This window comes from Orcinus orca, chromosome 2, assembly GCF_937001465.1.
Source record: "Orcinus orca chromosome 2, mOrcOrc1.1, whole genome shotgun sequence".
In the NCBI taxonomy this organism is placed as follows: Eukaryota; Metazoa; Chordata; class Mammalia; order Artiodactyla; family Delphinidae; genus Orcinus; species Orcinus orca.
Window position 1 is genome coordinate 83866728 of NC_064560.1, and position 17261 is coordinate 83883988.

Sequence of the window (17261 nt, forward strand, 5' to 3'; positions counted from 1 at the left end):
CAAAAAGGGTGAGAATTCTCAATGACTGGTTTCTCACATCATCATATCATTATTATTGCTATTATTAATTCTGCCTTTAACAAAATTGTTAATTCTTAGTGAAATAATTTTTAAAGCTTCATCTACTTATTGATATCTGTGGATTTACCAGACATTCATAGCTATTCTCAGGTCAATGAAATTGGGAGTTTATAAATCATAAGAATTTGTAAATGTCTGCCGTCAGGTATGACTAAGTAAGTTTCTGAATTTCATAATCCTCTGGTTGCTACTGCGGGTTCTTTCTTGAGTTTTTGAAATGTAAATCACTGACTCTAGAGCTAGTGAAAGAATATGAGGAATATTGAAATTCTTCCTATAGTACTATAGCAATGTACAAATATGGTGCATTATGGTTATAGAAGGGGTGAGGAGACTTAAGTACTGGGAACTCTGCCATTATGTGCAAAGTCTTCTCAAGCGAATTGCCAATTTAGAGACTATATTAAATAAATGTAATAGAGTGGTTTTTATGTTTATTTCTAGAAAGGGGAAAGAGCAGCTTTATTTTGCCAGAAAGACAGTGTCAGCTCTAGCCATTTATTTCCTAGCAAAACAAACTACCTGCAGAATTCTAATTGGCCTATTTCTTCTCCCTCACGTTTAATTAAAATCCTTCTCTAGCAATAGGTGATACCGAGGATAGTGTATGGATTCATTTATTGTACCAAGAAAGACTTGGGTTAACTATATATTTCTAGCTGCCAGCCTTTACTAGTTATTTATCTTCTACTTGTTTAGCAGTCTTGTCTAACAGCACTAACACTGGTAAAGAGTAGGGTAGTTAAACTGTTTACGGTCTTTACCTTCTCTGCCTATGTCACCATCCGTAGAGTTGTATTCCGTTCTGCAGAGTGTTTAATGTTTACTTAGATAAGTAAAACCTTATCACACTAGAAATTACAACTCAATTTTACTTTGTAGCTTAATTCCATCATGTAATAAAATAATCCTGGTGCATAGGATTTGGAATTGATCTCTACTTGCATCCTACCTTAGAGTGCTGCCCTTTAGATAAATATTGCTGCTCCAAGGGGGCTAGGTAGAAGACTAAGGATGAGTTGATATAATTGCATCCTTGTTATTAAAAAATAGAAAATGCCTCACCAATGGTGAAACAGCAATCATTTTTATATATCAAGGACACTATCCTGTTAGCTAAAAATTGATCATCATCCAATAGGAAGCTTGAGTTCAAAGATTTTAAATTCAGAACACTGTTTTTCAAATAGAATAAGTGGATTTAAGTTCAGTAGTATATCATTTATGAACTGTTTTAGAAAGCAGTTAATACATTATAATGATTGAGAGCTTTTTTCCTCCTGGGTATTAAATTGATAATTAAATTGTTCTTTTTTTCAAACTATGCCCTCTTAGAAGGTAGGGAAGACATGTTTAACCTGGTGTATTCAACTGTTTGCTGGGCTACATGTTTATTGTTTCAGTACTTAATAAATATGCATAATAAATAAATTGTAGCTGCAGTTCTGAATCTACTTTGCTGTGACCTGTAATAGTCTGTTCTACACTCTGCTCTCTTTGTCTTTCAAGCAAATCACATCACCCGAAACTTATGACCCACTTTACTACAATAGTGCTGACATGTTTGGAGAGCCTAGAAAAAAGAATTGAAATTTAACTGGCATCATGGGATCTCAGTTGGTTTAACAGTTTCTCTTACCTTACTTGGTAATGCATGTATCATAATACTGAATGGCATTTGCTCTCAAGGGATTTTAGAGTTGATTACAACAGAAATATATTGCAGGAAAGAACATAGATACTGTAATTAAAAGGGTTATGGGAGAGACTAGAAATTACTCTATCTGTTAACCTGTTAATTTCAAGACCTAAAGCATGTATTTAAATATGATACTGTGAAAAATTATCTTCCTAGTTCAAAAATTAATAGTAAGCTCCATCATAAGTAGTTATGTATATTGAGCATTAAATCTTATGATACTCATTTATTTCATCTCTTTTCTTAAAAACTGTTTATTTCCTGGACATAAGCTATTTGATACACAGGCATACCTCAGAGATATTGCAGGTTTGGTTCCAGACCACCGCAATAATGTGATAACTGCAACAAAGCAAGGCATACGAATCTTTTGGTTTCCCAGTGCATATAAAAGTTAATGTTTATTCTGTACTGTAGTCTATTAAGTCTGCAATAGCATTATGTCTAAAAAATAATACAATACTTAATTTTAAAATATTGCTGAAAAATGCCAACCATCATCTGAGCCTTCAGCAAGTTATAATCTTTTTGCAACATCAAAGATCACAGATCGCCATAACAAATATAATAATAATGAAAAAGCTTAAAATATTGCAAGAATTGCCAAAATGTCACACAGAGACACGAAGTGAGCAAATGCTATTGGAAAAATGTCACTGATAGACTTGCTTGACACAAGGTTGCTGCAATGTACCAATTTGTAAAAAAAAAAACACACAGTATCCACAAATCACAATAAAACGAGGTGTGCCTGGAGTTTACTGTTCTTTTATTTACTTAAAGAAAAGAGGTCAGGACTGCATTTTTTTACTGAGTATTTGTCATCTATATATAATAGTCTTATTGGCAAGTCAGCTGAATTTTATTCCCTAAGGGATAAATTTGTAAGATGTTTCATGTGAACAAATAGAGGGTATCAAAGATGTGAATTCAACGTAGAGAAGACTTAGTTTTTTTAATATATTGTTTTCAATAACTATACTTTTTGTGTTCTAGTTCATTTAAACATATCAAAATTCCTTTTTCTGATCCCAAAACTGGTTTAAATGTGGCCATTCACTATTATGGGGCCAAGTTTTATTGTTTATTCTAATGATAAAATTATGTATCCTTACTGTAAGACATTCAAACTTTAAGCATTCAAAACAGGCATAACGTTTTTTGCTTTCAAACAGAATTTTAAAAAGAAAAAAGTAAAAATCACCAGAAGACAGTGGGGAGCCTCTTGAATGATTTTAAACAAGGAATGATATGCATAAGTAGATTTGTATTTTAGAAAGATCACTGGCAGCTGTATGGAAACAGATTGGAGGCAGGAAGGACAGACAGGATGGACACTGTTAGAGTATGCAGGCCAAGAAAAATAAAGGCTTTAACTGAGACGGTAATCACGGGAACATGGAAGAGGAGACAGGATCAACTGGGTTTTGGTAAGGGATTGCACGTGGTGAGAAGGGCAGGGGAAATGCTGAAAAGGACGCCCAGGTTTTTAGCCTCAGTGACGAGTAGCGTACCCTCAACTGACATAGAGAACATGGGAGATGGAACAGGTTTCGAGGAAAAGATTATGGATTCAGTTTTATACATGTAAAGTGTGAGTTGCCTATGGCACACCAAGGAGGATAATCTTTGCCATTTGAGATACAGGCCTGGAATTTGAGAGTTGGTTTTAGATGTCATCAGTATAAGGGGTTGTTGAAACATTGGGACTGAGAGAGATCACTAGGAAAACATGTAGAGAGAAAAGGGCCAAAGTCTGAAGAAATGGCTAAAGAGATGGGGGAAAAAACAAGAGGGTAGTAAATAGGAAACAATGGAGGAAGAGTTTGAAGAGGAAGAGTCATTTAGAGCATCAAATACCAGTTAGTGACCAAAGAGATTGAAGATTGAGAAGTGTTCATTGAAATTAGCAACTTAGAGATGACTGGTATCTGAGAATAGTAGAGTGAGTTAGGGAAAGAAACCAGATAACTGTGTGTTTCAGATTGGGTAGCAGCAGTGACTAGATAATCTTTCAGGTAGTTTGGTTATAAAGAAAAGGTAAATGTATGGGCAGTTGCTTAGAACGGAGGATAGGAATTAATGGAGGGTTTTATTATGAATTTTGATTTCTTTCTTTCTTAGGAACAGAGTATATTTATATCTGAAGGAAAAAAGAATAGTCATTGTTGCAAAAGAGGTTAAAATAATGGTAAGAGAACCAAAATACTTGAAGAAGCTAGAAGGATATCCAGAGCATGGTGTCTTCCATGGAGAAGACAGATACTTACATAAAAAATTTATAGCACAAACTGATATAATTCCTGATGATAGAATTTAAGTGCCACGTGTTAGATGAATAAAAAGAGAAGGCTGGTAGCTCCAGAGGAGTTGAGAAAATTTTGATAGTCTGATGTCAAATGCTAAACTCAGTTGGGTATCCTTCATTTAGTTTTCTACTTTGATAATCAGTGCATCATTTAGAAGTATGTAACATAAGCCTTCAGTTCATTATTGCTGATGAGAATCTTTAGTTGTGTATAAGATTTCCCTGGCTCAGTCTGATAGATGACCTTCACTGTCTTCAGGCATTTAATCCATCTTTGTTTCTATGCCAGCTCCATAAAACCATCAGTGGTACCTTTTCTCTTGGAAAGCACAGCCATGCAAGAATTTCTTTCGCAGATTACAATAAAGCTTCACTATTAGTAAGTTTTCCTTCTCATTATTACTTTTTTTTAATATAAATTTATTTATTTATTTACTTTTGGCTGCGTTCGGTCTTCGCTGTTGCACATAGGCTTTCTCTAGTTGTGGCGAGTGGGGGCCACTCTTAGTTGCAGTGCATGGGCTTCTCATTGTGGTGGCTTCTCTTGTTGCGGAGCTCCAGCTCTAGGCTTGCGGCCTTCAGTAGTTGTGGCACATGGGCTCAGTAGTTGTGGCTTGTGGGCTTAGTTGCTCCACTGCATGTGGGATCTTCCTGGACCAGGGCTCGAACCCATGTCCCCTGCACTGGCAGGAGGATTCTTAACCACTGCGCCACCAGGGAAGTTCCTCATTATTACTTCATATTCTTCCTCAAAACTTCCCCAGAATCATGAAATAATTACATTTTGTTTTTACAAAGTTCATGTTGCAGATAATCTATCTGTAGATAATTTTGAATCTGTCTTGATTATTGTTCTCTTCTGTGCAATAAAGGACAACACAGTAAGAATATGAGGTTGTAATAGTAAATGGGTAACCATAGATGTGAAGTGATCGTATAGGCAAAGTGTTAGTGTTTAACTTTTTAAACAGAAGGACTGAATTCTATGAATATTACTAGAACACATATTATCTTGAGTGTGAGAAAAATCTCATTCTGGTTTTCCATTCATCTCCTAAACTTTTACTCTATAGAGGCTTTTTAATGCCTTAACATACACAATTCTATGAATTAATTGTCCAGTTGGCTCTTTGAGGTTAGGGAAGTGCTTTTATGTTTGTTCATGAAGTCCAATATGATTCATTGCTTTAGGCATAACAGTGCTTTCCATATATTTATCTTTATTCCCAGTGTACAGGTCAAAATAATCACCATTGACTTGACTTATTTTTTTGTCTAAGAAATAACACTTCTCATCTTCCCAGTCTAAACATTTGGTGGTAAACACTCTCCAAATCCAAGTGAGTTAGTATGTTTCATGAGGAACTCTGATATTCTAATGTGTTAAGCTTTGAGAGATACCCATTTCTGCTCTTGTGAGCACACAGATGTGGCCAGCTATTGATATATACTGTTAATATTGACATACATTTAAAATTATTTTGAATAAAAATCTACAAGCTGGTTATCTACTCAGATTGATGCATAGCATTAGAATACTTTGGTTGAAAGAGTAAAGTTCAACAGAGGTGTAAAGGAAGAGTAAATGAAAGAAATATGGACTAATAAAAATATAGAATTCTAGAATTTTTAGAGCGGAAAGAGATCTCAGCAGTTATCAGATAAGCCTTGGGATAACTGAGTGTATATGACTTAGAAAAGGGAGCACACTTATTCTCTATATTCCTGAAAGAGTAGAATGAAAATCTCATATAGAAACTCCTTGGGATAAGTTTGGAGTTCATTATAAAGAAGAATCTTCTAGGGACTTCCCTGGCAGTCCAGTGGTTAAGACTCCGTGCTTCCACTGCAGGGGGCACGGGTTTGATCCCTGGTCAGGGAACGAAGATCCCGCATGCTGAAGGGCTCAGCCAAAAAAAGGAAAAAAGAAAAACCTTCTAGTGGTCAGAGCTATTTGGAAGTGGGAGTAGACATCCCCAAGTGAGATATTCAGGTCGGGAGCTGAGCATTGGATGTGTAGTTGGACCCAGTGACATTTGTGAGATCTTCCAAACCTAAACCAATGACCAACGTTTCTCTTTTCTTTTAACTTTTTAAAACTGCGGTATATACAGTAAAGTGTACAAATCTTAAATGTACAAGTCAATGAATGTTTATGTATATATGCACCTGAGAATATTTCCAGCACTTCAGGAGCCTCTAGTCAGTACCCTCTCTCCCCCTATTATAGATAATCACTATTCTGATTTCTGCCACCAAAAAATAGTTTTACCTATACTTAAACATCACATAAATAGATTCACAGAATATTTACTGTTGTGGGTCTGGCGGCTTTTGCTCATCGTTGTGTCTATGAGGTTCATCCATGCTACATGTAGCAGTAGTTCAATCTCTGTAATATTCCACTAATGTCATTGTAGGAATGTCTCATAATATAGCCATGCCACTGTTGATGGACATGTGGATTGGTTCCACTTTGAGACTGTAAATAACTGTGCTATGAACAATCTTTACATGTCTTTTGGTAGACACCTGCACTCATATCTCTAGGATATGTTACTAGGAATGGATTGCTGTTTCATAGGGTAGGTTTAGGTTTATTTCAGCAGTTACTGCCAAGCAATTTTCCAAAGTGACTGTGCACATTAGATTCCCACTAGCAACATAATGAGAATTTCAGTTCCTGCTCATCCCTGCCAACACTGTGTATTGTCAGTCTTTTTTATTTTAGCTATTGAATATGTTGTAGTATTTCCTTTTTGATGGTTATTGATCATTTGGATAGTCTCTCTTAGGAAGTGCTTATTTTATTTTTAGCCTTATTTTAAATTGGCTCATTTATCTTTATCTTGCTGATTTTTAGGAATTCTGTACATATTCTGAATATGAGTCTTTAGGGAATTATATGTATTACAAATATAATTTCCCAGTCTATGCCTTACTTTTTCACTCTTTTAACATGGTCTGTGATGAACAGACGTTCTTAATTTTAGTTAAGTGCAATTTATCATTTTTCTCTTTTGTGGTTAGTGCTTTTTGTTTCCTCTTCAAGAAGTCTTTGTCTAGCCCAAGGTCATGAAGACATTTAGACCAATAATTCTTTTTTTTTCTTTTTTTTTTTTTTAATTTTTTGGCCACACCATGCGGCATGTGGGGATCTTAGTTCCCTGACCAGGGATCAAACCCGTGCCCCCTGCAGCGGAAACAGGGAGTCTTAACCACTGGACGGCCAGAGAAGTCCCCCAGAGCAATCATTCTTGAATTACAATACTAAATTAGATAATGGTAAACTTTCATTTGTTCATACACCAAAAAAAGAAATAAATGTATAGAGCTGTACTATTTTCTCCCATATTTTAATTCTTAAGCTTTTGGCATTAGCTGTGAATAAGTAGATAATTATGATACTAAATCTGAAATTTACTGTCAGGATACTTGGTTATTGCTATGTTAACAAAACACTGCAAAATCTCAGTGGCTTTTTTTCTCACTCATGCTACTTGTACAAAGTGGGTTAACAGGGGGGCTATGCTGTTTTTGTTCACTTAGGCAAACATGTTGATGTAAACTCCATTATAATATATACTTTCATGAGCACTGTAATAGGGGAAGGGAAACATGGAAAATTGCTTTTGGACTCTTAAACTTTCTGCCTGGAAGTATCATGTGCCACTATGAGTTGACCCTGTGAGTTCCATCAACCTTGCCTAATTTCAGAGGTTGTGAGGAAGTGTAATCTTACACTTCCTGAAAGGAGAGCTAAAATATTTGTGAATAGCCATAATAATGGCTGTCACAGTTAACTTGGGCAAGTTACTTAATGTCTCTCTATGGATCGGTTTGTTCACTATAAAATAGAGGCTAATGATAGTATCTATCTCATATGGTAGTTGTGAGGATTAAATGGGGTAATACATGTAAACCCTTAGAATACTACCTGATACTTAGTAAACACTCAATATATGTGTGCTAATATTACTTCTATCATCGTTACTAGGCTCTTACTTGTGATGGACACCATACTACCTGCTTTACATGGATTGATTGATTATTCAAATAACTCCCATAGTATCTACTATTACTATCCTCATTTACAGATGAGAAAACTTAGCTTCAGAGATATTAACTAACTTGCTCACGTTCCACAACTAAAAAATAAAAGGTGGGATTTGAATTCAGGCAGTCTGATTTCAGAGCCTGCAATATTAACCATGACTCCCTCCCAGATAGCAAATAAATATTAACAGAAGAATTCAGAAATGCATCCTGTGCTTAGAGAACTCTGTGTCTGTGTATGTACAGTTCATGGTTATGAGTTTATAGTGAACTTTTAATATATTTCTATTTTCTGCTAGTTTGTAAAGTTGTTTCTAGTTCATATCATTTAATTAACAGTACTATTTCATGGTGTTCTGTCATGGTCTTACATCTAAACAAATTTAGAACTGATCTTGTCCTTCATTAACAGATGAAGAAACTTAAGCCAGAATGGTTTCGTGATCCCAGAAGACATAGCTAGTTGATGTCATGCCTGAACTCAGACTCAGACTTCCTGACTTCAGTTCAGAAGTAACTTCCTACTGCCTTGGGTTACCTCCCTGTAGTTTACATGGCACATAATCCTTTATCAAAAATTTGAAATGCTTTGGTTCTTCCTCCCCCCAAATTTGAGTGAGTTTGTTGTAGAAAACTGCAATTGTTCTTCTTCCTCATAGCTCGCATTGGTACCTCTTGATTTTAAGTTACTAATTTTGTCTTTTAAATATTCTAATGTTACTAAACACAAAGAGCCAAATTAGATATTTGGAGAGACTTTGTAATAAGAATAAATACCTCCAGAGAAAATGCCTCTGTGGGAAAACATTGTAATGATGAGCTTTTTCATGTAAGCCAGATTTGGAGTCAAATTTCTGAAGGAAAAGGGATGACAGTGGAATTAAAGATGGATCAAGTATACTATATTTGAGGTATATCTCAAGATATATTAGCAAGAAGTAAAATGACTATTTACTCATAAACAGCTTGTTACTTTTCCTACCAGTGCCATGAGAATGTACATTTATCAACCTCAGATATGTTGTAGTTTTCAGAATTAAACCTTTTAAGGAAATGCCAAACCATATTAATTTCATGGTCATGGTCTGTTTTCCCATAATTAAATGGGATTTTTGTATGATATTTGCAGTGTATTGTCATGTCATTTTATCTGGAAGGTTAACAGGATATAAATTGAGTTAACCTATAGTTCTAGCCAATAATAACAATTACTCATTCTATTGCTGTATGGTAGAGAAGTAGGAAGGAAGTCACGGCACTTCTTTTTCTCTCAGTATCGAAAGTTGTCAGGTATCTGTCAGGAAGATGAACCTAACCTGTGCCACATGGTAATGCATTCATAGGGAAATATATTGTTGTCTTGAGAGTACATTATCCTTTTCCTGCTCTCCTATAGTTTCAAACATTTATTTTTGCTTTAGAATAAACACTGTTTTATAAAATTGAATGCAGAATTTAAATGAATTTTTTAATATAAAACACAAAGTTTATAAACTGTGCTGTCATACTCTTCCTGCTAGACATGTTTACTCTTCTCTGTCCTGAAGGGCTCATTCTGATTTGAGAGAGCGAGACAATGAATTTATCACTAGAAATTATCTCTAAGGCTCCTTTCAGCAATAAGGTAGTATATTTTCTGGAGAGGAAAATGGGAAGAGTCTGGTCAAAGGGAATTTTAGTTCTATGTGTAGTAAAAAGTTTTAAAAAGAAAGTGTATTCATAAAAAGAAAGTATTGCATGTGAAATTAAAATTGAAGTTTAAAAGGTCTGTGATTTTTTATGGTACTTTCCTCTTTCTTTAAAGTAACACAACCATATTACTGAATGTTAGGGAGTAAAAACAAAGATTGGAAAGTAATTACTCATAATTTCATCATCCTAAAACATTACTACTTTGAGCATTTGGGTGTGTTTCCTTCCAATCTTATGTATCCGTTACTTTTTTTAATATAGCAGGTTCTTATTAATTATTCATTTTATACATATTAGTGTATATATGTCAATCCCAATTCATCACACCACCCCCCCACCACCACTTTCCCCGTTTGGTGTCCATACATTTCTTCTCTACATCTGTGTCTCTATTTCTGCCCTGCAAACCGGTTCACGTGTACCATTTTCCTAGGTTCCACATATATGCATTAATATAAGATATTTGTTTTTCTCTTTCTGACTTCACTCTGTATTACAGTCTCTAGATCCATCCATGTCTCTACAAATGACCCGATTTCGTTCCTTTTTATGGCTGAGTCATATTCCATTGTATATATGTACCACATCTTCTTTATCCATTTGTCTGTTGATGGGCATTTAGGTTGCTTCCATGACCTGGCTATTGTAAATAGTGCTGCAATGAACATTGGGGTGCATGTGTCTTTTTTTTTAATTTAATTTTATTTTTTTATAGAGCAGGTTCTTATTAGTTATCCATTTTATACATATTAGTGTATATATGTCAATCCCAATCTCCCAATTCATCACACCACCACCACCACCACCACCACTTTCCCCCTTTGGTGTCCATACGTTTGTTCTCTGCATCTGTGTCGCAATTTCTGCCCTGCAAACCGGTTCATCTGTACCATTTTCCTAGGTTCCACATATATGCATTAATATACGATCTTTGATTTTCTCTTTCTGACTTACTTCACTCTGTATGACAGTCTCTAGATCTATCCACATCTCTACAAATGACCCGATTTCATTCCTTTTTATGGCTGAGTCATATTCCATTGTATATATATACCACATCTTCTTTATCTGTTCATCTGTTGATGGGCATTTAGGTTGCTTCCATGTCCTGGCTGTGGTAAATAGTGCTGCAATGAACATTGGGGTGCATGTATCTTTTTGAATTATGGTTTTCTCAGGGTATACGCCCAGTAATGGGATTGCTGGGTCATATGGTAATTCTACTTTTAGTTTTTTAAGGAACCTCCATACTTTTCTCCATAGTGGCTGTATCAATTTACATTCCCACCAACAGTGCAAGAGGGTTCCCTTTTCTCCACACCCTCTCCAGCATTTGTTGTTTGTAGATTTTCTGATGATGCTCATTCTAACTGGTGTGAGGTGATACCTCGTTGTAGCTTTCATGTGCATTTCTCTAATAATTAGTGATGTTGAGCAGTTTTTCATGTGCTTCTTGGCCATCTGTATGTCTTCTTTGGAGAAATGTCTATTTAGGTCTTCTGCCCATTTTTGGATTGGGTTGTTTGTTTTTTTAATATTGAGCTGCATGAGCTGTTTATATATTTTGGAGATTAATCCTTTGTCGATTCGTTTGCAAATATTTTCTCCCATTCTGAGGGTTGTCTTTTCATCTTCTTTGTAGTTTGCTTTGCAAAGGCTTTGAAGTTTCATTAGGTCCCATTTGTTTATTTTTGTTTTTATTTCCATTACTCTAGGAGGTGGATCAAAAAAGATCTTGCTGTGATTTATGTCCAAGAGTGTTCTTCCTATGTTTTCCTCTAAGAGTTTTATAGTGTCCGGTCTTACATTTAGGTCTTTAATCCATTTTGAGTTTATTTTTGTGTATGGTGTTAGGGAGTGTTCTAATTTCATTCTTTTACATGTAGCTGTCCAGTTTTCCCAGCACCACTTATTGGAGAGACTGTCTTTTCTCCATTGTATATCCTTGCCTCCTTTGTCATAGATTAGTTGACCATAGGTGTTTGGGTTTATCTCTGGGCTTTCTATCCTCTTCCATTCATCTATATTTCTGTTTTTGTGCCAGTAGCATATTATCTTCATGAGTTTAGCTTTGTAGTATAGTCTGAAGTCAGGGAGTCTGATTCCTCCAGCTCCGCTTTTTTCCCTCAAGACTGCTTTGACTATTCAGGGTCTTCTGTGTCTCCATACGAATTTTAAGATTTTTTGTTCTAGTTCTGTAAAAAATGCCATTGGTAATTTGATAGGGATTGCATTGATTCTGTAGATTGCTTTGGATAGTATAGTCATTTTCACAATGTTGATTCTTCCAGTCCAAGAACATGGTATATCTCTCCATCTGTTTGTTTCATCTTTAATTTCTTTCATCAGTGTCTTATAGTTTTCTGCATACAGGTCTTTTGTCTCCCTAGGTAAATTTATTCCTAGGTATTTTATTCTTTTTGTTACAGTGGTAAATGGCAGTGTTTCCTTAATTTCTCTTTCAGATTTTTCATCATTAGTGTATAGGAATGCAAGAGATTTCTGTGCATGGATTTTGTATCCTGCAACTTTACCAAATTCATTGATTAGCTCTAGTAGTTTTCTGGTGGCATCTTTAGGATTCTCTATGTATAGTATCATGTCATCTGCAAACAGTGACAGTTTTACTTCTTCTTTTCCAATTTGTAGTCCTTTTATTTCTTTTTCTTCTCTGATTGCTAGGACTTCCAAAGCTATGTTGAATAATAGTGAGAGTGGACATCCTTTTCTTCTTCCTGATCTTAGAAGAAATGCTTTCAGTTTTTCACCATTGAGAATGACGTTTGCTGTGGGTTTGTCATATATGGCCCCTATTATGTTGAGGTAGGTTCCCTCTATGCCCACTTTCTGGAGAGTTGTTTTGTTTTGTTTTGTTTTGTTTTTTCGGTACGCGGGCCTCTCACTGTTGTGGCCTCTCCCGTTGCGGAGCACAGGCTCTGGACGCGCAGGCTCAGCGGCCATGACTTAACGGGCCTAACCACTCCACGGCATGTGGGATCCTCCCGGACCTGGGCATGAACCCGTGTCCCCTGCATCGGCAGGCGGACTCTCAACCACTGCGCCACCAGGGAAGCCCTGGAGAGTTTTTATCATAAATCGTTGTTGAATTTTGTCAAAAGCTTTTTCTGCATCTATTGAGATGATCATATGGTTTTTATTCTTCAATTTGTTAATATGGTGTCACAATATGTGTAATTGTAATATCACAATATGTGTAATATACTTTCTCATAAATATTTCATTGAAAACTTTGTATCATAATTAGCAAAAATAGCTTTTACATTATTTTATTGTTTGCAGATAATATAAAGAAATATTTATTTGCTCCTCACAATATCTTTTTGAGTTAAGTAGAGAAGGTATTATTAGCACCATTTTACATATCAGGGTATTGAAAGCAGAAATCACATAATGCCTCTACTTGGTCCTGTAGTGAATTTCTGTTCTCCACAGTACTTTCTACCGCACGCGAGTGAATGCGTTTAAGGTAGAAAGAAGAGCAAAACAAATCATTCTGCAAATTCTTATTCCATGGGACATAGTCCTGCCTTACTGGACTAGGTGAGCCTTTCAACAGCAATAGGCAACTCTGGAAATACAAATTTTGTTATATTTTAGTAAATACACTCAAACACCAAGAATCCTGAGGTGATTTAGTCTGGTTACTCCTCAGTTAGTTACTGCTAATATGTGGTTGTTTTTTTACTATTGCTCTTTTTTTTTTTTTGAATTTTATTTAATTTATTTTTTTATACAGCAGGTTCTTATTCGTTATCCATTTTATACATATTAGTGTATACATGTCAATCCCAATCTCCCAATTCATTCCACCACCACCACCACCCCACCACCACTTTACCCCCTTGGTGTCCATACATTAGTCCTCTACATCTGTGTCTCTATTTCTGCCCTGCAAACCGGTTCATCTGTACCATTTTCCTAGGTTCCACATATATGCGTTAATAAACGATATTTGTTTTTCTCTTTCTGACTTCACTCTGTATGACAGTCTCTAGATCCATCCATGTCTCTACAAATGACCCAATTTCATTCCTTTTTATGGCTGAGTCATATTCCATTGTATATATGTACCACATCTTCTTTATCCATTTGTCTGTTTTTAAACTTGGTTTTAAACTTGGTTTTGTTTCACCTAGAAACAACGGAAACAAAATCAGTAGCTTGTAAACCAGGAAGATAACATCTAAGCGCTTGATTGGAATTGCCGTCTGTGTAGGAAGGGCGAAGCCTTTTCATACTGGGTAGGGTATTTAAAGGAAAAATGTTCCTGGGAAACTGGTCTTCTAGAGCTTTAAATGTGTCCAGTTTGAATTCTATGGCTATTTGATTTACTTTCTGAAGTCCTGAGCATTATCAGCTTTAGGATTCAAAAGCAAAATATAGCAAAATAATTCTGAGTTTTAAGTTTTGTCTCTTTCCTTAAACTGCTCTGTTAAACTGCAACTGTGCCTATTTGTTTTGTAGGGAAAAGTGTGAATTTCAAAAGCAAAATATAGCAAAATCTGAGTTTTAAATATTCTCTTTCAGTTTAAACTGTTCTGTTAAACTGCAATTGTGCCTATTTGTTGTGTGAGGAAAACTGTGAATTTCACTTTATTATTCCATTAACTGCCTCTGACTCACTGCAGCTAACGTTTTTTTTGTTGTTTTGTTGTTTGTGTCTTCAACTTTTTTTTTTTTTTTTTTTTGCGGTACGCGGGCCTCTCACTGCTGTGGCCTCCCCCGTTGCGGAGCACAGGCTCCGGACGCGCAGGCTCAGCGGCCATGGCTCACGGGCCCAGCCGCTCCGCGGCATGTGGGATCTTCCCGAACCGGGGCACGAACCTGTGTCCCCTGCATCGGCAGGCGGACTCCCAACCACTGCGCCACCAGGGAAGCCCTGTCTTCAACTTTTGACTAAAGTAAAACTTCCTTACTATCCAGAGCTCTCTGTTTTTTCTTTTAGGAATTCTCCCTAGGAAGAGAATTTACTTTGTATTAAATTAAATTGATTGATTAAAATAAAGTTGATTAAAATGAAGAACCTTTGGGATCTATTTCCTTTTATTACACTATAGTTTTTATAAGTGATCTCTGACTTTCCTTAAACATCATCTTTTACTTTTAGTATTCATCAGATTTGGAAGGGTAAAAGGTTTGGGAATTATTGACTGTAGCAGAAAAGAACATCCTTTCCATCTCTTCTTTGCAGTGTTGTTTCACAGCTGTAAGTTTGAGCTGAAGAAAGCAGTGTAAAACATAAGAAAATAGAGGAGCAATGTTCCTTGAACCAGTAAGGACCCTTGCCCTAGAACTGTTAACTATTAAGTTTTTGTTTGGGTCAAGATACTAGAGACCTTTGTTGCTTCTGCTTTCTCATATATAGCTTTCTCAGACTCCAGGCTTAAATAATTTTGTTTAAGAACTAGAAATGAATACCATCTGCCTTCTGAATATGAGTCTGGATTCTAAACATGTAAGTACCCTGAGCTAAGTGTTCCTTCTCAGGATTTACTCAGTTAGTAGTTTCTGTTTCCTTCAGATCTCGAATGCTCTGTGAATTCACTACGGTCATTAGCAGTTATCTTAGCTGGTCACCCCATCTATATAATTCATCTGTATTTCTTCCCTGTTTTCTCATATATTTAAATAGATAAATAAGTAAGTAAGTAACTTTACACACATCAGCTACTACAGCCTTTGCAATTTTTTTTTACTGTTTGCCCGTCTGTGCCCCAATAGATTATGAACTCTAAAGGACAAGAATTTCTTCTTAATCTTAATTACCTCTGTGTCTTTGATGCCTAATACAGTGACATGTAGTAAACTGTGAAAAGCATTGCTTTATCAAAATTCATTTCCCTCTTGGTAAACATAAAATTCCTCTTTTCTGATATAACCTCCATGAGAATCACTAAGAAGTGAGTGAAAAAATATATATCATGTGGCTTCCTAAATGGAGTAGGAAGTTCCCCTCTCTCACTTCTCCTCCCCTACCTCATACACACCTACCTACCTTTTACTGTTTCATAGTACCCTAGTGTCCCAGGAAATTGTTTGGGAAAGTACTCTACACTAAGGAAGTACACCCAAATTTTATTGGATTACTTTAACTCTTATTTCCGGCATTAGTCCAGAAGTTTCTTACTTGGGCAGTTATCTGTTTACTAATAATAAAAGCAGTGCTTGAATATGTTGTATAGGAAGGGCAACTTGGGACCAACAGTCACCATGAAAAAGCCAAATATGTGGACTGTGACCTCAAAAGGCAACACCCTGCTTGTAAAGTGACAGATTTGCTTTGGCAGAGGAAAATGTTTCTTATTTTCTCTGTGTTATCACAGTGCTTTAACCTGATACAAAACACTATGTCTAGATGTTCAGGGTTATTTTCTTTTTCACAACATATTTTGTGTCCTGATGGTAACAATTCTCCATCAAGATTCCACTGAGAAGAAAAAAATGCATGTACAGGGATCAAACTATCTCAAAAGAAATCTAAACTGTGCCCAGTTTCTTTTGATGATCTAGTACTTCTATATTTTTTAGAAAATACCTAACTCAAAAGTTTGCAAAACTCTCACTTCAAAAAATCATAAACAACGATAGAAGATTTATGTTTGTTTCTAACCCTGGCATCTTCTTCCCGCTTATCATTCTCGTCTGAAAACAGTGTCTCTAGACCAAGGAGAATAACAGCACACACCACTTGACACCAGGCACGATCTTAGTCACACGTAAAGGTACTCAACAAATGTTTGTTGTTCAAATATAAATTCTGCGAGCATTTGCCTTCAAAAGAGGCTTGATTATTTCCTTTATGGCCCCCCAAAAAACACTATATTTAACTACAAAATATTGGAAGTAATATATTGTCAGTATAGCTTTATCACTAAACAGGTTATAAAACTGCAGTTAAAATATATGTAGGCCGGGCTTCCCTGGTGGCGCAGTGGTTGAGAGTCCGCCTGCCGATGCAGGGAACACGGGTTCGTGCCCCGGTCCGGGAAGATCCGACATGCCGCGGAGCAGCTGGGCCTGTGAGCCATGGCCGCTGAGCCTGCGCGTCCGGAGCCTGTGCTCCGCAACGGGAGAGGCCACAACAGTGAGAGGCCCGCGTACCGCAAAAAAAATATATATATATATGCAGGCCACAGTTAGATTCTATTCCTAATTTTTTTTCCAGTTATTTTGAACTGAGAAATTGGCTTTACCTTAAAAATATATCAAGAATCTGACTACTTCTCATCACCTCCACTACTACCACTGTTGATCCAATCCACCATCAACTTTCAGATGGATTACTGCAATAGATTCCTAAGTGATCTCCTTACTTCTACCCTTGACCCTCTTCACCCTTCATTCTGTTCTCAAAACTGCAGCCATGGTGATCTTATAAAAATGGTTGATTCCATGCCTTATCTA

General features: G+C 36.2%; 1 protein-coding gene across 3 annotated transcripts in view; it reads left to right on the plus strand.

The window, feature by feature from the left end:
• The window catches only part of HMG20A (high mobility group 20A), a 69849-nt gene that overhangs the window by 14349 nt on the left and 38239 nt on the right, over nucleotides 1-17261 (plus strand). The window lies entirely within an intron of this gene.